This window comes from Falco peregrinus, chromosome W, assembly GCF_023634155.1.
Source record: "Falco peregrinus isolate bFalPer1 chromosome W, bFalPer1.pri, whole genome shotgun sequence".
Lineage (NCBI taxonomy): Eukaryota > Metazoa > Chordata > Aves > Falconiformes > Falconidae > Falco > Falco peregrinus.
Genome location: NC_073743.1, coordinates 7,991,988 through 8,013,419, shown reverse-complemented (window position 1 = coordinate 8,013,419; position 21,432 = coordinate 7,991,988).

The following is a 21,432-nucleotide window of genomic DNA, read 5'->3' as shown; positions in this document are numbered from 1 at the left end:
ATATAAACTGTTCACATATCTCCAAATTACACAGCAGCCTAAGATGTACCTAGGGGTAAGATGTTCACAACATAAAAATCCCAAGACTTGGCAGAAATGCATTTTTTAGGAAAGTTGTCACAGTCACAAGCAGCTCCAGCAGGGATCCTCTGATCCATCTTTGCCTTTTTCCAAAGTTGTATACACAGATTAGGGAGTTATCAGGTAAAAATGATCAGCAACAGACAGGCTATGTCAGAGCACACTGCATGTACTCAAAAATTAAGGAAGATTTTATACTTTCCACCTTTGATCTAGAATGCCATTATAACTCACTAATGCATTTTTCAGGTTTGTTCCCTCCAGATAGAGCAAACCCAGTTCCTGTCCCAGTTCCCTTGAAGCCTCGGCTCTGGCAAGGCAAAATAGCTTCCCATGAACACAGAATGTGTAACACATGAACAGGTCTGTGTATCTAATCAACATAATAGCACAGAAAGTGCAGCAGGAAGAATCTCCAATTCAGGGAAGTACATATTTGCTACTATACACATTTTCTCAATAGGAATTCTCCCCGATTTGGATGCAATTAGCTATTTCCTAATTTATGATGTAGTTTACTTCACAGTCTTTCAACTGTTTAATGTAATTAAGTTTTTCAGTTGTGTGCAATTTTACAGAGAAATCTTCTGCTGTTAATTTGCCACTTAAAAACTTATATATATTAAAGGGAAGGTTTTAAATTATAATTCAGACCACTTAATAATATGAACTCATAGCTCTACCACAGCAGATCATTAGATGTGTTCCAGAGCTGTCATATAAGTTGCAGCAAGGATTCTGGAAAAACTACAGTGCTCAGAGCTGTAGTGGACAGGGGGCTACAAGACAGGAGAAAAAATAAAACTTACCTGGTTCTAAATCATATCAGTGATAAAAACGAGCATTTTCTTTTCTTGTCTTTTCCTGAGATTCGGTTTTGCACTTGGAAATTGAAGCTATACAGAAAAACTTACAAATATTTGCAGACTCCAATATCTACAAAAAGGTTGGTGAAAAACTGGATCCTGAAGATTTGAAAAGGACTGCTATGATCCTGTATCTGAGTTGGGGCTGGATTTTGATAGCAATATCTACAGTGCAATTATGTTCTATGCTGTAACAATACATTTTACCTCCTGGTGCTTTTCACTGTGTACAGATCAAAATAAAGAGTAAGGACTGGTGAAGTTACTGTGGTAAGCTTGTTTGAAGGGGGTGGAAAGGAACAAGTATGTGTTTGTCCCACCTCTTTCTCAATTAGCATTTTTCTCCAGAAACAGGGATGAGAGCATGATGTGCTCTTAAAGTGTAGCTTGGAAGCCAAACCACCTTGTGCTTTTCTGGAATATGGTATGGTGCTGCATCATCAGGAGCTTCCACTGGAGGCCAGTGCTTTCACAGGTGTGCTTCTGCTCTCTACCTCACTTCCTTGAGCAGAAGGACAACGTGAGATTGCTCTTTCCATTTTACAAGGACTCTGAATTAGAGATGGCTGAACAAAATAAGTGTATGCATATATACAGTGAGTCAAATAGCTACATCAATGCAAATGCAGTTTTCCATAGCTGCTGGGCATACAAGAATGTACAGAGTTCTATATTTCAAGGTGTCTTTTCTCTTGAATTAGAATCAAGAAGATGGGACAAAAATCTGCCTAAACTGTTCCTTCTGAAGTAATGGAGGAAGATACATTTTTTTCCATATTTTGAATATATTTTATCATCCAAGTTAATCTCAGATTAAAAAAAGTTAAAAAATTTTTGAAACAATCAAAAAAAGGAAAGAACTAAAATTAATTGAGAAGAATCTAGTCTTAAAAAAACCCAACAAAACCAATAATGCAATTAAGCTGAACAGTTATAGATGAGTTGTAAGATAAAGAGTTCAGAAGCTCTAGAAGAAAATTTCTTGAGATCTGTAGTATTTATTCTCCTTTACCCTTAAAGAATGATAAAACTAAGTATCAAGTCTTTTACATTCTGCTCTCTTAGGTATATGCTATCATGGATATATTCAACAGATGTATGATGTTCAGAGAATACCATAACCATGTTTGAAATCTTGGTCTTGTATCTGGGTGGTATAAATGATGTGATATTTTTTCACTTCAGTCCACACTCCTCCAGCAAATATGTTGCCCAAAGCCCTAGATTAACATCCTCAAATAGCCTTTTTCTGTAGGCATAACAAGAAAAAGTAAACCTTGTTTGTTCAGGAAATAGAGCTGGTCTTAGACCCTTAGGCTGTATCTCTAATAGTAAATTAAATATGCTCAGGGATAATTCCTAGACATTAAACCCACAAAAAAGCACAGAACTGCACACACTTCTGCTAGCAAAACCTCTGCTTCCTTCAGAGACCGCCTGTTGCAGATGGACCATTGAACACAATAACTCCTAAAGGGTACTGAAGAAGCAGACTGGTGGAAGCAAGGCACAAAGCATATGGGGACCGGAAGAGGGTCCCCCGTGGAGAGTCAGCCAAGTCACGACAATCACACCAATATGGCTACATGCCGTGCTCCCTTTATTAAACAAACAGGTCACCCGACTTTACACACAGGTGATTGGATAAAAGTCTCTGGCCACGTGGGCGTCCGTGTCGCTGATTGGTGAGCATGCTGCAGGCGCCTGATCAGAGTGTGCCGATGAGAGTATGTTGATTTCGCAGTTCCCAGGACTTGCTCTGCACCTGGCTTCTTGTTTGTGCAGAGCTTGTTTTCTTTCTCAAACTGCTTGTTTCAAGGACAATATAAAGTTGCTCTGCAGCTTCAACTAACAGGCCTGGGTTGTCCAACCCGGACAATGGTAACATATGTCCTCGGTCCTTTAAAAATCCCTCTACATATCCCCCTTTTTCTTTTTGGACAACCCATGTCTGTTTCACAATAGATGGTAAACGTTTCTTCACACAAGAAAATAAACAGCTAAAAACTAAAAACATTACAACAATGATTATAACAAAGTATATGCCTTCCGTCAATAATGTCTTTAACCAACCTGTTATCCCCAATCCTCTCAACCATTCATCGAAGGGTTTATCATCAACAAGAATATGCTTCATGTTTCCCTGCAGTTGCGACAACTTCTTGTGCATCGATATGGAATGATCGGAAAGGTTCACACAACACATCCCTTCAAAATCCTCACAACCGTGTCCATGTGCTAATAACAAACAAATCTATTGCAGCTCTATTTTGTAACGTAGCATGCCTAGTACTATCTACATCAAGCAATAACAAACTTAAAATCTGTGATGTAAGATTAAATTGTTTCCCTCCCCAGCACGCTAACCTTCGGATATTCTTAGCATTTAATGCTGCCATTGCCCCCGGCATAAATATGGAGGCCAGGACATTTGCTGTTACTGAATGTAGATCGACTTGGTCATTACATGTTTCATCAAAGGTGCGCCGTGCCCTCTGTGATCTGTGAGATTGTGGAGCCATTTTCACTAAGTCTTTCATGTGTGGAGCAAAGAAAGTCAAACGCCCTAAATAACATGGTCCACCAACAGGATACAAAGGAATCCCTGGCCATGCTCTGTCCCCACATATAAAAAAGACTCCCAGTGGCAACTGATAACCCCCTGATACATTTACATGGAAACCCCCAGTTTTTAATTCACCCCAAATAGGTGAACCGGTTAGATTTTGAAACCCTGTATAAAACCCCTGTTCACCTTGATGTGTTAGCCATAACTGCCATGGGTCACCAAACCAAATTACTCCAGTGCCATTCAGGGGTTGAAGTGGTGATGACATGTGGGTACAGTCTGCCATATCAGTTGCAGTAATATTAGCATATTCAACAGGTACAACGCTAGCCAATAGGTCTAACTCCTGCAAAGCTAAATGATGTGGCTGATTTAAATTCTCAATAACTGTCTTCTGCCACGCTGCATTACACATAGAAGGCCAAACATATTGCCCATTTGGACTCATACATGTACCATTCTGATTGGAAGTCAGATTCCATGCTTTAACATTCCAAAACCTATCAAAACTTGTTTCATTCTCTTGCAGGGGAATACCAATTAAACAAGTTCTAAAGGGGTTGTCTGCCTGTTGTAGACTTAAACAAAAGTCTGTTACTCCCGTGATATTTGCCCATGTCACCCATATGTTTGTCCTAGGCAAGATGTCAAAAATACTTTGGCCTATAGGTAAAAAATTCACCAAGACCGTAAACCAAGTCCACCACTCAAACATGTTTACTCTTGCAATTTCCACAATTTTTTAATTTTTTTATTTTTACATTCCACCCCACAAATCTATGCTTTCACAGATTCTGATGATGTATACTGTCTCCAATCAGCATGGTATTACACTAGTCATATGTTTTCTCTTGCTTCATGCCCGGTTACTAATCAAACGCACAGTACTCAATTTACTGCCCATACACTCTTCAAACCATTTAAATTTAAATTGGTTTACAGTACAGTTTTACCCCACATAGCATACATTGGAAGAATACCTGCGGTCTACATCCTTACAACAGAGACAGTTTATACTGTCTGCTTGCTCTGAGTCTTTTCTTCAGTCTTCTGATCTTGACATACAGGTCGCACAAACTTGCTAGGGACCCATATAGGCCCTTTATCCGTGGAGATACAAAAATAACCTCTACCGATAAATAACACTGAATTAGGTCCTTCCTATACGCCTGAAGCCATATTTTTATACAGAACATTCAAACCAGGAACTGTAGTTGTTTGGTTCCCTCGCGCTGTTTGGTGATGTATAACAACAGGTGGTCCCTCTCTATCCTCCGTTAGGGGAGAGATAGTTTAAGGTAAACAACACCTTAGTCAACTGTTTAGTTACATCGATGTCGTGCGATACTTTCTGTCTCTGAAGATAATCCTTCAGGGTACGGTTTGCCCTTTCAACAACTGCTTGCCCCGTTGGGGAGTGACGAATCCCTTTAACGTGCTTAATTCCCCAAGTTGTCATAAACCTAGCAACTCGTTGGCTACTATACGCTGTGCCATTGCCTGTCTTTATTTCTACAGGTACTCCCATGACAGCCAAACAAGACATTAAGTGTCTCTCCACATGTAATGCCTTTTCACCGGTCTGTGCAGTGGCCCATATAAAATGAGAATAGGTGTCAATTGTGACATGCACATACTTAAGCTTCCCAAAGTCAGGTACATGTGTTACATCCATTTGCCAAACCTGAAGTGCCTTCAGACCTTTTGGGTTAGTGCCCACCCCTAAACCAGGTCCATGATGACTACATGGAGGACAGGAGCAGACAATACCCTTTGCATCTGCTATGGGCATTTGATACTGTCGATGTAAAGACTTTGCATTTTGATGGAACATCTCGTGGCTGTTACGAGCTTCTTCAAAGTTATTTGTTGGAGGAGTTATTGCCAGACAGCTGACTGCTTCATCAGCTCTAGCATTACCTTCACCCAACCCAGTGGTCCACTAATGACTTCTAATATGCATAATACCAATTTCACGTTTTCTCTGTCGAAGAGTGCTATGCAGTTGTATAAACATGTCACCAAGATGTTGGTTCTTTGTCTCTCTCAACAAGGCATCTTCAATGCGCTGTACTACACCAACTACATACAATGAGTCTGATACTATGTTTACAGGTGTATTGTTCCAGCTTCCCAATGCCCAACACACTGCTTTCAGTTCTAAGGTTTGAAGGATGTCCCGTGGTTCACCGGTGATCACGTGTTTCTGCCACTGATTATCGGATTGCCAAACCAACGCAGCCTTCTTCATCTTTCGTCCTACATCTGTTAACACCGTTGGCCCTTCAACTGGTCTTTTTGAGCATAACGGTCTCGCAATCCCCTGGTAATGCTCTAACATCTTCCAGAGAGGTCCTTTTGGCCGGTTGTTGTGTACAACACCTGTATAGCCCATCAAGGCTTCCTGTATGGCTGTTGAATGTCTCAGGAGCCACTCATAATCATCACCACGGACTGGAATACTGATATCTGCCAGTTCAGTCCCATCAATTTCAACAATCCTGTATCTTCCTTTTCTCACCAAGGCCGCTACTGCTTCAGGGCGACTTAAAATAAGATGTCTGGGTTGCAATGGAAAAACAACCATTCTAAAACGATCGCTGTATTTTCCCCCTTTTTCTTTTGCCATTGTAAAATAAAGGCAAAAGGTGAATTGGCAACGTTACAAACCAAAAGAGATAACGGAAGATTCGCCATTCAGTGACCACACCAGCCAGTCTGAATCTTGCGGGACACAACTTCTAGGGCAGCCTGCTGTTCTGGTGAACAAGTTCGAGGGCTGTTGGCTTTGGTGCCATGCAACCAGGATCGGAACGGTTGCAAATCAGCATTAGTGAGGCCAACTATATTACAAACCCACTGTAGGTCTTCTAAAAGCCTTTGAGCATCATGCAGAGTAATTATTTGTGTAGTAAGAGTTACCTTCTGAGGTCAGATTTGAGCATCCTAGATGAGCCAGCCCAGATATTTCCATGGGGCCAAACGTTAAACCTTCTCAGGTGCCACAACCAAACCACATGATAGAAGGTGGTCAACAAGCCATTTCATTTGACCATATGAAATCCCTTGTTCAGCAGCTAATAAAATATTGTCCATATAATGGTAGATCAGGACATGAGGCCAACACTGCCGTACTGGAACAAGTGCCCAATCTACAAAAGTCTGACACATTGTAGGGGAGTTCTTCATTCCCTGTGGTAAGACAACCCATTCATACCGTTTGACTGGAGCGGTATGATTTATTGGTGACAGAGTGAATGCAAATCTTTGCGTGTCATCAGGATGTAAGGGAATCATAAAGAAACAGTTTTTCAAGTCTAACACAACAATTTGCCAATTCTGAGGGATCATCATAGGAGTTGGAAGACCAGGCTGCAACGCTCCCATCGCCAACATCTGATCATTAACCTTCTGTAAATCATGTAAAAGTTGCCATTTCCCAGTTTTCTTTTGTATCACAAAAATAGGAGTATTCCAAGGACTTGTAGAAGGTCAAATATGACCTATTTTCAGTTGTTCCTGAACTAATTCCTCAGCAATGTGCAGCCATTCTTCTGTTATCAGCCACTGGTCTACCCAAATTGGCTTTTCTGTTAACCATGTAATCTTCAGTATGGGTGGCTGCTGATCAGTGGCTGTGGCACAAAATGCTGATCAGTTGTCATAACTAGTCCCAATTGTGACAAAACATCCCGTCCTATCAACCCTGATAATGTATGTGGGAGTTGCATTACATATGGCCGAACTACAATAGCCTGGCCGTCTTCAAACTGCAATGTAATCAAGTCTTTACTCTGTTTTGGGGCTTTTGCACCTCCTACTCCTACCGCTTGGGTGACTGGAGCTTGCAGTTCCCAATTCTGGGGCCATAGATGTTGATTAATGATGGTGACATCTGCCCCAGAGTCTAATAGAGGTTCCAGACTAATTTGTTGACTGCCTTTCTTCAATTGAATCTTCTGATATGGTCTTTGATTAAGATCTAATGTGAAAAACACCTCATGTCCTGTAGATCCAAAACCGTCTTGTCCTCTTATCTTAGATGTCTGGCCTTGTTGTTTGAGTTGCTCATAAGATTGTCGATGCGCAATAAGGCTTTCATAGGGAAGTATTTGAGCAATTATACTTCCTTTTGGAATAGTAACAGGTGGTTGTAACGCATAGGCCATAACTTGTACATGTCCCATAAAATCCGCATCAATTACTCCATTAAAACAATTACTCCTTGCCTTCCTGTCGAAGATCTTCCCAATAAAAGTCCTCCAACTGGAGAATTCGCGTTAGACAAAGGTCCTTTCACTTCAGTTGGAATTAAAGTCACTTCTTTATTATTCAAAGTTACTTCTACTATGGTTGCCACGTCCACCCAGAGGCTCCCCTGGGTGGGTGGGATGTGCTGGTATAAGAAACCACATTACTCATCTGCGTTGCTGGAGCCTGTATTTGTGTCTGCGTATAGACCCGTCGTGCTGTGCTGCATGTTCCCCGACCTTTTATATCTACAAGCAGCAGTAGCATGTGAACCTTAATTACATGTGTGACACCAAACAGTCTTTGAACAAGTACGCTTCATGTGTCCAGGTTCACCACATCGATAGCAATTACCAAATCCTGGTTTACCATCTTTCCCTTTTTGATGTCCACCTTTATGACTTGTTAAGGCTGCTGCAATTATATGCCCTTGCTCCTTCATCGCAGCAGCAAAGGAAGCCGCTTGGTTATTTTGTTCAGCTCGAGTAGCTCTAACCAACATTTCATCTATGGGACTTCCTTGGGGTAGTGTTGCTAAGATTGCCCTTGTTCTTGGATTAGCCCCTTCACAGGCGAGGGTGCAGAACAAAGGTTCCTGCAGATCCAAAGGTAAATCAGAATTGTCCTTTAATGTTGCAGACAAACGGTCTACAAATTGTCCATTGGGCTCGGTTGTCCCCTGATGAACAGTGGTATAGGAAGCAGGTTTCTTCTTGTCTGGCACAGACAAAAGAGCTTGATGCACTAAAGTTTGAGCAAGTTGATGCATTTGTACAGGATACTGCAACTGAACCTGCGTAGTAGAATAAGGTCCTTGCCCAGTTAACATATCTGCCTGTACACCATAAAGTAGATCTCCTATATTTGGATCCTGATGTCTATTTGCTTCCTCTACGGCTAGTCTCTTCCACTCCCTCTCAAACATTAGATATTGTGAAGGAGTTAATAGCAGGGAAGCAAGTCCAGCACAATCAGTAGGTGAGAGAACGTCTGCTGTGAAAATAAACTGTATGATCTGTCGCGTAGCCTCTGAACGCAGGCCATGAGTAGTGACTGTTGGCTTTGCCTGTTGCAATATTTTCTAATCATTTGGTTCCCATTGTGCACCAAGATTATTAATCAATACTGGACAAGCTAATGAGCTAGTCACCTGCCAGTCACCTTCCAAAATAGCATCACGAACAACACCGGACCAACACTGTAGAATTGGATCTTTTCTCGAGTTCAGCATCGGAGAGGCAGTTGGGCTAACTGGAGGAACTACAGGTATTGAAGTAGTAGGCAGGTTCATTTCAACTCACTTTTCCAGGTTTCTTAATTTGTCTATTACCTCCTGTAAAGATTTCTCTGTATTTTTATCACAAAGCTTCTACCTGCCTTCCTCCTCAAATTCGTCCGATGATGTTTCAGGAAGAGGAGGATACGACACCAGACAGTGCTTTTGCCCTCCCTAATTTGACCTACAAGCTGTAGCCACCCTCCGTTTTGGTCTTGCTCCACCCACAACTCCAATTGGTGCAGCATAACTTGTTGCTCCTCCTTCCTGTGGAGGCTCAACAGACTCTTCCAGTTTCGGCTCATGTGGTGACGCAAGTCGAGACGGACTTAAAAGAAACACTATGTCTGCGTGGCTGGGTTCGGACAAAATGGCCTTTATTGTCTATACAAACTATTTATATGTCTTAGACAGTGCAGGTGTCAGACCCTGATAGGTTTTTGTGTCCTTCTTCTTGCTTGCTATTTGCTGTTGCTGTAGGTGCCCGTATGCTGCGGTTCTAAGTTCCGATTCTTCACATCCTGTTTACATACCTGACAATTTGTGGGTGTCTTAAAGGTACACGGCTAAGTCTTTGAGGTCAACTAACTTATCTGCAGACCCGCTGCAGACCCCAATTCCCCCTTTTTGTTTTTTGAACAGCTAGTACCAGGTTTGTCATGTTCTGCAGGGCCCTTGCAAACATGACGGCAACCAAGGTAATAGCAAACAAACAATACTGCCAACTGAGTGAATGGATGCCAAAATGGCTGACATTTTCTCAGATTTTGGTAACGTTGCTACAATGGGGCGCCTAAAATCCATGCAGCACATACCATCAAAATCCTCACAGCCATGTTCTTGAGCCAACAACAAAAAGCCAATAGTTGCTCTGTTTTGTATATAATGGTGGCAAATTTGACTCACATTCTTAACTGCCTAACAAATAAGGTATCAACATTCAAAGTGCAAACAATATTGACTTCTTTTGGGTTAACATTATACAGAGGTAATCAATTACCGAAAATATCAAGAATTTCAGTAAGATTCTTCATTCCCTGCATACATTCACTTTTTTGCAACAATGTCTGCAAGTCAGTTTCAAGGAAGGGCACACCAAACAAGGACTGGTTCAGTAAGGAGGCCACACATTAGTTGTTGGGTTGACTGGCGGCAGCAGCACTCCGAGGATCCGGCACACTAAGCTTAGGCCGTACACAGTGAGCAGGCATCCATCACGGACCTTCATCTGTAGAAACACAAGCATAACCTCTCCCCCAAGTTAACAATTCATGCGGTCCTGACCAATACCCGGTACGACACCTTCATGCTTTCTGTAATCGTGCCTCTGGGGTCATTCCCTTCATTCCCCATTATTTTTTTATTTTTTTTTTTTTAGTTAGTGCCACTTTATTAATAGACTCACACCAATGTGTACCCCCAGCTAAAAATACACACACTACGCAGACTTTGTTATTTAAAAGGTGATAGGTTAAAACTACTTGTTCACACGCTTCCATCTCATCCTAGTTTCTACTCATACTCCCTTAAAGTTATTTAACTCTTTACTGCAGGATCTCAGCTGCACAGCATTCAAAGCAAGGCCAAAACTGCACATTATCAATGTCAAAACAATCCACTCTCTCTGTTCCGTACAATTCTACAATTCCTTTTTTTTTTTTTTTTTTTTTAACAGCAAAATACATTTCAAGCACTGTAATACAGTAGATTATAGACAGCTTTTCCGCATGACTGAACACAGTCACCCTGTACTGCGAAACAGTTTTTTTCAAGTCCTGTACTACTTTCCAAGCAAAGGGTGTATGAACGTGAGGATTACCAGCAGCCGCATCTCTCAATACAATAGGATATGCGTGCGGTGCATTGGTGGAAGGAGTAGAAAGATCAAGGAGCGGTCCGCCTATCAGTTCTACTAAATCCCAGTTCCTGTCTTTTAATGCCCCATCTCTTATAGCCTGCCAAAATCGCCGAGGGTCGCGCGTCATTACTGTACAACTGGAAACTGGATTTTGACCACCACCAACTTTTTCATTGCCTGTGACTGATAACGTTGTCGTAGCTGGACCCGAATCTGGGTTTTCGGCATTTCCACCCTGTGCAGTCAGGGCCGGAGCCGAGGGGGCGGGTGGGATGGGCGGCGCTGATGATGCGAGCGGGGGGCCCAGAGCCGAGGGGGGAAGGCGTGCTGGCTGGGGGGAGTCAGGGGGGCTGGGATCGGTCCACCGAGGCTTCTGCTTGTCGTCCTCATCCTCGGAATCGGTATCAAGTATAAGTCGATGCAGTTGGAGAGATTTAGGGGATTCGGGGCATTGGGGAGTGGCGTCTGGTAAGGGACACAGACTCTCCCCCTCCCCCACCCCCTCATCCTCTTGTCTGTATTCTGGAGGGGGATACAGGGGAGGTTTGAAAGATGTACCTTCATTCACATTTTGCTGAGTTTTTAAGCCCCCACTTGCGTCTTGCGGACTCTGCAAGTCTCCACTCGCATTTTGGTGATTTGGCAAGCCCCCAATCGCAGTTTGCGGATTTTTCAAGCCCTCATTCACATTTTGCTGATTTTGCAAGCCCCCATTTGCATCTTGCAGATTCTTGAAGCCCCCTACAACATGTCTAAGCAGTCCCCATGTAGGCAAAAACCCGGACGCCTCTTTGTCCTCTTTTTCCAGAGCTTCTGACAGTATTGATCCTATATTGTCCCAGGTCCACACACTAAGAGCAGTCGCGGGGGACATTTCCACTCCATGTGTTTTGGCCCACAATAATATATCTTTTAACCGAAGCCCATCTAAAGTAATTCCACGCTTCTCTAATACTAATTTCCACATTGATAGCACCATGGTATCTTCTTTAGATAACTTACGCCCCATGTTGTCCCTGGTGGCTCACCTTACCGGTGTCACGTTCTCCCGGGATCTTGCAGCCGCTCCCTGCACTACTCCGCTTCACCAGGCTCCGCCTCCCCAGCAACCCACTGGTGACAGTTTCAGGATCACTCCTGACACCCCTTACCGGGGTCTACATCGGTACAGTCTCAGAATCTCTTTTTGATACCCTTTACTGGGATCATATAGGCACATCGGGGTCACCAAATGTGGTGACGCAAGTCGAGGTGGACTTAAAAGAAACACTATGTCTGCGTGGCTGGGTTCAGACAAAATGGCCTTTATTGTTTATACAAACTATTTATATGTCTTAGACAGTGCAGGTATTAGACCCTGATAGGTTTTTGTGTCCTTCTTCTTGCTTGCTATTTGCTGTTGCTGTAGGTGCCCGTATGCTGCGGTTCTAAGTTCCGATTCTTCACATCCTGTTTACATACCTGACAATTTGTGGCTGTCTTAAAGGTACACGGCTAAGTCTTTGAGGTCAACTAACTTATCTGCAGACCTGCTGCAGACCCCAACAGGCTCAGTTACAACAGACCCCCAAGGAGTAACTTCCGGTTTGTCCGCTGTCTTATCTAAAAGCTCCTGCACTGTTGAACACGCAGAGGCTGACATATCCTTCATAGGATGAGTGTGCCCAACTCTGAAAAATGTAGCCAAGAGAGAAGGCTTAGGTGAATCACCCTTCTGCTCTATTGGCTTTTCTACCACATCTCCTCCCAACGCTACTATAGCTGCGGCCGCTACTTTCTTTTCCGCCTTCATAGTTTCCAGAGTGTTAACTATCGACCGCCACATAGCTCCTAATGCTTTAGCTTCTTTTCCTTCTTTACCTCCCTCGATCGTAGTATCCCAGAGGCAATTCCCCACTTCTCTCCATTCCGTAGTACTAAATAATAATGTGGGCTTGGGAATTTTATTCTTTTTTCGTGCCCAGCGAACTAAAGCCTCAACTTCTGTTTCCTTAGTGCTCTCACCTCTCTTAGAGAGGATACTAGTTAAGAGCTTAATTGCCACGTCTAATTCCATTGCGGTCTTCCTTAGTGCTCTCCCCTCTCTTAGAGAGGATATTAGTTGAAAGCCTAACTGCTGTGTTTTTTTCGTCGCGGTCTTACCTCAGAAGGGGTGCGATCTGCAGCTCTACACCGAACTCTGGACTCTGTTTTTCACCTTCCAGGTTCTGCCCGCCTCCGACCTCCAGCTCCCTAATCAGACAACTTCTTTTCGGGTCCGATGCATGGAGACTTCTGCATTTAAGCGAACAGCATTTAAGCTAAACCGCATTTAAGCGAACCACATTTAAGCAAATAAATGGGTCACTGTTTGGGCGCCAGACGAAGAGGGTCCCCCTTGTAGAGTCGGCCAAGTTACGACAACCACACCAATATGGCTACATGCCGTGCTCACTTTATTAAACAAACAGGTCATATTTATAACTTAAACCAACCGCTCACCCGACTTTACACACAGGTGATTGGATAAGAGTCTCTGGCCACGTGGGCGTCCGTGTCGCTGATTGGTGAGCATGCTGCAGGCACCTGATCAGAGTGTGCTGATGAGAGTGTGTTGATTCCGCGGTTCCCAGGACTTGCTCTGCACCTGGCTTCTTGTTTGTGCATAGCTTGTTTTCTTTCTCACCCTGCTTGTTCCAAGGACAATTTAAAGTTGCTCTGCAGCTTCAACTAACAGGCCTGGGTTGTCCAACCCGGACAATGGTAACATATGTCCTCGGTCCTTTAAAAATTCCTCTACAGGGACCATCCTAACAGTTTGATGTTATGGATGGCCATGTGCCAGCACGATTTAATTTATTGGAAAAGCAGAGAGTATGTTGTAAAAATACAAGTCACTATCTACTGCAAATCTATACTCTTTGAGCTTCGAGGTAAGAAGGAAGGAATCCCATCTGTGTATAGCTGACATCACTTACTACTGCTAATCACATTGCTTATTCAGATATACCATGGTTTTGAGGATTGTATTTGCAGTAAAGAATAGACATGCAATGTAAGTTTTTTAATCCCCTAGTTTTATTTATCTCCCTGTGCTTTAATTTTCATGATTCCAAGTAACACAGCTTTCTGCAGTACCAACTGGACTTCTGTATAATGTAAGAAATTTAGACTTATTTAAATAGTCTTGCTTGGTTACCTTTCATGCCAAATTTTCAAAGGGAATAGTTTCCCTTACCTCCTTCCCAAGACTTTTAGTATTCTGCTATTTTTATTTTTAAATAAAGTTTAATTTTGCCCTAAAGAACATAGAAAGTTTTAACTGATTTATTTTTCATAGTAATAATAATAATTTAGTTTTAGTAATAGGCAAAGCAGCTTATTATTTCTGAAGCTTACCAACAGCCAGCAGACTTACAGAAAGGGGATGTTTTACCAAGACTTTCAGACAGATACAGCATATGCATGTAATAACATCACTGGTAATTACATAAGAAATAGTATAATGTGTGCATAGCATATATTTTAATTTAGGGGAATTTGTAGAGTTTCTTTTATGAATTTAAACAATTTCGTTTGTATAGAATCATAAATAGTTGTAAACAAAAAGGTAGTTATTGTAGTAGGAACTTAGGCAGCCTGACTCTCCTGGACAATTCATTCCCTCAGTTCCCCTCTACCAGGAGGAAGAGATTTTTAGTTAACACTTCCTTCTGAATCATCCTTATTTGAATCACTGGTTTTGTTTACTTTTATTTGTCATTTGGTTTGAAGTGCCAAGGGGTTTCTAGCTAGCCGGTATCTTGGTCAGTTTGCCCTTCAGCCTCTTTTATGTGTTGCTTGCACAGCCCCTGTATTGAGTTTCTCCCTCTATCTAGACTCCAGAGTCTTCCCCATCTTTTCTGTAATGTGTCTTCTCACTTGTCCAGATGGCACTTTCCTGCCTGTTCCTTAGCAGGGATTCACCCCCATGAAGCTCCTGCCCACAGGAGCTCCCTTGGGCATTTTACAGAGACAGTCTAAGGAAGGCTTCTTATCAGGGACCCACCTCGGGCTGTACTCTACAGCCCTCCTGGTTTTACCACTGGAGGGGTGGGATAATACTGGTGTGAAGGGGGTGAGCCCCGTGCTCCCTTGAGGGCCCAGCTTTCCCCAGGAAAGGTTTCTTGCTTAGAGAAAGCAGCTTTCTGACTGTCATGGTCTGCACACTGAAATGTGGCTTTACTTGCAATATAACTGAAAACAAGTTAGCCAGCTACATATAGAAAAAAAGATGACCCAGTACCTCCTCTGTATGCCTTACTATTGGGCAAGGAGGAGTATAGGAGTTTTTAAATGAAAGGGTATGTGTGTGATTAAATTGTAAAAAATTAAGAACCACAGAATGGTCAGGGTTGGAAGTGACCTCTGGAGATCATCTAGTCCAACCCCTGCTAAAGCAGGTTCTCCTAGAGCAGGTTACACACAATTGTGTCCAGGCAGGTTTTGAATGTCTCCAGAGAAGGAGACTCCACAACCTCTCTGGGCAGCCTGTTCCAGTGCTCTGTCACCCTCAAAGTAAAGAAGTTCTTCCTCACATTCAGATGGAACTTCCTGTGTTTCAGTTCGTGCTTGTTGCTTGGCACTACTGAAAAGAGCCTGGCCTCATCTGATCGATGCTTGCCCTTAAGATATTTGTATGCATTGATAATATGCCCTTTTGGTCTTCTCTTCCCCAGGCTAAACAGGCCCAGCTCTCTCAGCCTGTCCTCATAAGGGAGATGCTCCAGTCCCCAATCATCTTCGCAGCCCTCCACTGGACCCTCTGCAGTAGTTCCCTGTCTTGCTTGAACCGGGGAGCCCAGAACTGGACACGGCACTCCAGATGTGGCCTCACCAGGGCAGAGTAGAGGGAGAGGATAACCTCCCTCCACCTGCTGGTCACGCTCCTCCTAACGCACCCCAGGATATCATTGGCCTTCTTGTCCACAGGGGCACACTGCTGGCTCATGGGCAACTTGCTGTCCACCAGAACTCCCAGGTCCTTCTCCACAGAGCTGCCTTCCAGCAGGTTAACCCCTAGCCTGTACTGGTGCATGGGGATGTTGCTCCCTAGGTGCAGGACTCTACACTTGCCTTTGTTGAACTTCATTAGGTTCCTCTCTGCCCAACTCTCTAGTCTGTCCAGGTCTCGCTGAATGGCAGCGCAGCCTTCTGATGTATCAGCCACTCCTCCCAGTTTTGTATCATCAGCAAACTTGCTGAGGGCACACTCTGTCCTTTCATCCAGGACAATAATGAATAAGTTGAACAGGACTGGACCCAGTACTGACCTGGGGGAACACCACTAGCTACAGGCCTCCAGCTAGACTCTGTGTTGCTGATCACAACTCTCTGAGCTCTGCTATTCAGCCAGTTATCAGTCCACCTCACTGTCCATTCACCTAACCCACGCCTCCTGAGCTTAACTATGAGGATGTTATTGGAGACAGTATCAAAAGCCTCACTGAAGTCACGATAGACAACATCCACTGCTCTCCCCTCATCTACCCATCCAGTCATTCCATCATAGAAGGCTATCAGGTAGGTAAGGCATCATTTCCCCTTGGTGAATCCATGTTGAGTATTCCTGTTAACCTTCTCTTCCTCCACATGCTTTGAGGTAACCTGCAGGATGAGCTGTTCTATCACCTTTCCGGGGATGGAGGTGAGGCTGACTGGTCTGTACTTTCCTGGGTCCTCCTTCTTGCTCTTTTTGAAGACTGGAGTGACATTGGCTTCCCTCAGGCACCTCTCCTGTCCTCCATGACCTTTCAAAGATGATGGAGAGAGGCTTAGTAATAATATCTGCCAGCTCCCTCAGCACTTGAGGGTGCATCCCTTTGGGGCCCATGGATTTATGGGTGTCAGGTTTGCATAAGTGATCTCTCACATGATCCTCCTCAACCAAGGGAAGTTTTCCTTTCTCCAGACTTCCTCTCTTGCCTCCAGGGTCTGGGAAACCAGAGGTCTAGCCCTGGCAGTTGTTGAGGTTTAACCCTAGCTGGTAATTACCATGCAGCCGCTTGCTCACTCCCCCCTCACCTAGAGGGATGGGGAGGAGAGTTGGAAAGGAATGTAAAACTCGAGGGTTGAGATAAGAACAATTTAATAATTGAAATAGAATAAAAACAAGAGCACAATAATAACAATTATGACAATAACTGTTATAATGAAAAAGGGGTAGGAAAGAATAAAATCCAGAGGGAAAGGAAGAAAGAAACACATGGTGCACAATGTAACTGCTCACCATCTGCTAATTGATGCCCAGCTAGTCCCCGAGCAACAAACCCCCCTGCCCCAGCCAACCCCCCCAGGTAAATATACCAAGCATGACATCCCATGGTATGGAATACCTCTTTGGCTAGTTCAGGTCAGCTGACCTGGCTGTGTCCCCTCCCAATTTCTTGTGCCCCTCCAGCCTTCTTGCTAACAAGGCCTGAGAAACTGAAAAGTCTCCCACCAAAGCCAAAACAGAGCACCATACTAGCTCCTAAGAAGATAATTAACTCCATCCCAGCTGAAACCAGGACAGCAGTAAAGACTGAAGCAAAGGCAGCATTCAGTAACTCTGCCTTCTCTGTGTCCTTCATCACCAGGGAACCCACCTCATCCAGCAGAAGGCCTACATTTTCCCTAGTGTTCCCTTTGCTACTGATGTCCTAAAAGAAGTCCTCCTTGTTGTCCTCACAAGATGTAATTCCAAACAGACCTTAGCCTTCCTCATTGTCTCCCTGCATGTTCTGACAACATTCCTATATTCCTCCCAAGTGGCCTGTCCCTTTTTCCACATCCAATAAATGTCCTTCTTCTGTTTGAGTTTTTCCAGGAGCTCCTTGCTCATCCATGCAGGCCTCCTTCCCTCTTTGCTTGATTTCCTACTCATAGGGATGTATCTATCTTGAGCTTGGAGGAAGTGATGCTTGAATAGTAGCCAGGTCTCTTGGACTCCCCCTACCTTCCCGAGCCCTAGCCCATGGGATTCCTCCAAGTAGGTCCTTGAAGAGGCCAAAGTTAGTTCTCCTGATGTCCAGGGTTGCAATCTTACTTATTGTCCTGCTTCCTCCACACAGGATCCTGAACTCCACTATCTCATGGTCACTGCAGCCAAGGCTGCCCCCAACCTTCACATCCCCAACCAGTCCTTATTTGTTTGTGAAGACAAGTACCAGCAGCACACCTTGCCTTGTTGGCTCCTCCACAACCTGTGTCAAAAAGTTATCATCAGTGCTTTGCAGGAGCCTTTCAGACTGCATGTGCCTAGCTGTGTGGTCTTTCCAGCAGATATCAGGGTGGTTGAAGTCCCCCATGAGAACCAGGGCCTGTGACCGTGAGGCTACCGCCAATTGTCTGTAGAAGGCCTCATTGACTTCATCTTCCTCATCAGCTAGCCTGTAGCAAAGACCCACAGCTGTGTCACCCATTTTGGTCTGCCCCTTAATCCTTACCCATAAGCTCTCATCTTGTTCTGCATCTACCCCTAGGGAGAGCTTGATACATTCCAGTTGCTCCCTCACATAAAGAGCAACTCTACCACCTCACCTTGCTGGCCTGTCTTTCCTAAAAAGTACATAGCCATCTGTGACAGCATTCCAGTCATGCGAGCTATCCCACCATCAGAGCATGATGAGAAATAATTTCTCCTAATTGTAGTATTAGACTTTGCTAATTTTTGTTTTATAGCATTAGCAGATGTGTCCACATTGTATGGAGGAAAAAACATTGCATTTTTCAGTGTCTCTTAGAATATTTGAAACATACACAATAGCCATCATAATTTGAAAAATATTTGCAGGACACTTGCTTTTACTTAGTAACGTGTACTTTTACTTGTGTTTTGAGGGTGTTTTGCCTATTTCTTTTGATCCAATTTATAATAATTAGCGAGTTTATAAAAAGTATCATCATTATCTTCCAAAGAGTTTACAAAGAAACAGGGATTTATATTCTGCAGATGTGGAAACTAAGGCTCAGAAAAGTTTAAAACCTCAGCCAAAGTCTAAGGCAGGATATCTGGCAGAAGTGAAAAACAAAACAAGACAATAGTGATTTGAAGCTATTGCATCATCTTCATAGACTGACGTTTGTATTTCAGAGATTTGAAATTCTTAATTCTTTTCCACTTATTTACAAATACCAGGAGTTTTTAATAGCAACATACAAAAATGTCACTATATAAGTGTATAAGTATCACTTATGTTGGGCAGGTGTCCAGTCAGAAGGAACCATACCTCTAAATTCCCAATTCTGAATGAATAATAGAAAGCCTCCGAAATTTGTTCAGAGGGATCTGGAAAATAGCATAACATAGCTCCAGGAAGACAAGTCTGAGAAAATATTTCATTTGCACTTGACACTATTCACAGCCTTTCATGCCATTAATTTATTTGGCAGGGTTTTTTTGGCAGTTTCAGATGACAGAACCATGCAACAGATAGGAGAAATCTGTGCTGCCCAATTTTGTCCATGAAGGGAAAAACAGAGAAGAGTCACAGGTGAGAAACAGGTAGATTTCACTCAAACTTTTTGCATTTAGCCTTCTCTAGGATACTAGATCTTTGCTGGGGCATTCCAGCCTGGTTTAAACATGGATGGAACTTTCTGCTAATCAGAAAGCTGGTTTTAGTCTTTCTTGAAAATTATTGTAGTTGAATCTTATTTTGGTCATAGGTGATACAATTTTTTTCTCTCTAAGGCTGATTGGTAATAAAGGTAAAGAACTGCAAAAGCTGAGTCTACTGTATCAACCTTGACAACAGTTCTTTTTGGAGATCATGTCACAAAACTCAGATGATCTTTGAACTGTGAGTCATATCCCATAGTGTTTAGTGTATCTGACAATATCTAAGCTTCTAGTGGTTCTAGCAAACAGATCTAAAAAGTGGTATAGATTTGTGTAATCTTTTTTTGGGGGGGAGGTGGACAGAGAGATTATTCTATTAATTAGATCAGTTAATATAGCTGGGAAGACACTGACAGGCTTTTCTACATGCAATTCCTTCATCAGGTTTGTCTTTGTAGAGAAAAAACACATATGTTGGGCCAGTTTCCTAAAGTAAGCCTCTGTAGTAGCTACACATACTTTTAAGAAACATGGTAGTTTGTACATTGTGGGCAAAACTTGCAGAAAAACCTTTCAAAAATTGGTTTGTTCACTTTACTTGGATGTGAAAAGTTGCTAAATTAATCTGGTCATTAAAAAATGGGGGGGGGAATATGTCAAGTTAGTGTCAATAGAGCTTTTTTAAAGAAATAGGGATAACACAAATAGAATTGGCTGTGAAATGAACCTACATTTAAATATGAGATCTGCTCATATTTAGGTATGTGCAAGATCCTATCATTATGCTGGTCATCAGGTCTCCTTATTTCAAAATTAACATGCTCTAAGTTCACAAGTTAGGTGCATTTTAGGGAAAATATAGGAATTTCATTTAATAGAGAAAAGGGTATGGTAAAGATAAGTAGCTAATGAAAAAATAGTAATTCAGTATTGTACGTTCAGTTCATAATTCCTTCAACTTGTTCCTTTTCATCTAAATTGTTCCTTGTGATTAACAGTTATTATTTTGAGCTCTTTGTAAAATTTAGAATAGTGGACATTCACTTGCTGTTATTTCACTTTCCTGGATGGAACAGGGAAAAAGTTGAGTATATTTAGGATTTACTTGCTTATTATTTTAGAGAAGGTGTATAGCATGACTTTATCCTTCAATGGAATAAATGTCATATAGACAGCATTAATTTGGGACATATTTGAAGAACAGTTGCAACCTTTTAACAGGGGTCCTCAAACAACGGCCCGCGGGCCGGATACGGCCCCCCCAGGGTCCTCAATCCAGCCCCCCGGTATTCACAGAACCCCCCCGCCGGGGTTGGGGGGGGGGGGAACCAAGCAGCTGCAGATGATTTCCTGCCACTTAATCCGCATGCCAGCCCCCTGTTTAAAAAGTTTGAGGACCCCTGATATAGTGGTATATAATCACAGAAGGATTGTCATGATGAACCCTGTGAAAGGCAGCAGCAACTGTAAGCTGGCACATCATGGGACTGTTGCGCATGCCCTGAGGAAGCACAGTCCAGTGATACCTCCGCATGGGTTCTTGCTGATTGCCGGTATAGAAAAGGCAAACCGAGGTGCATCATCCGGATGCAGGGGAATAGTAAAAAAACAGTCTTTTAAGTCAATTACCACGAGAGGCCAATCAGCAGTTAGCATTTCTGGCGATGGCAACCCTGGCTGAAGAGCTCCCATAGGTTCAATTACAGCATTAACAGCTCTCAAATCATGCAACATCCTCCATTATCCACTTTTCTTGTGGATGCAAAACACTGGGGTATTCCAAGGGCTATTTGTGGGCTGGATACGTCCTGCTTTTAGCTGCTCATCTACCAAATGCTAAAGATGTTCAAGCTGTTCTTTATGCAGGGGCCACTGGTCAACCCATACCGGCTTGTCAGAGAGCCAGGAAAGCTTAATAACTGACAGTGATAAATCTGGGTTGGACAGCTGTTCAGTGACCCCTATGAAAAA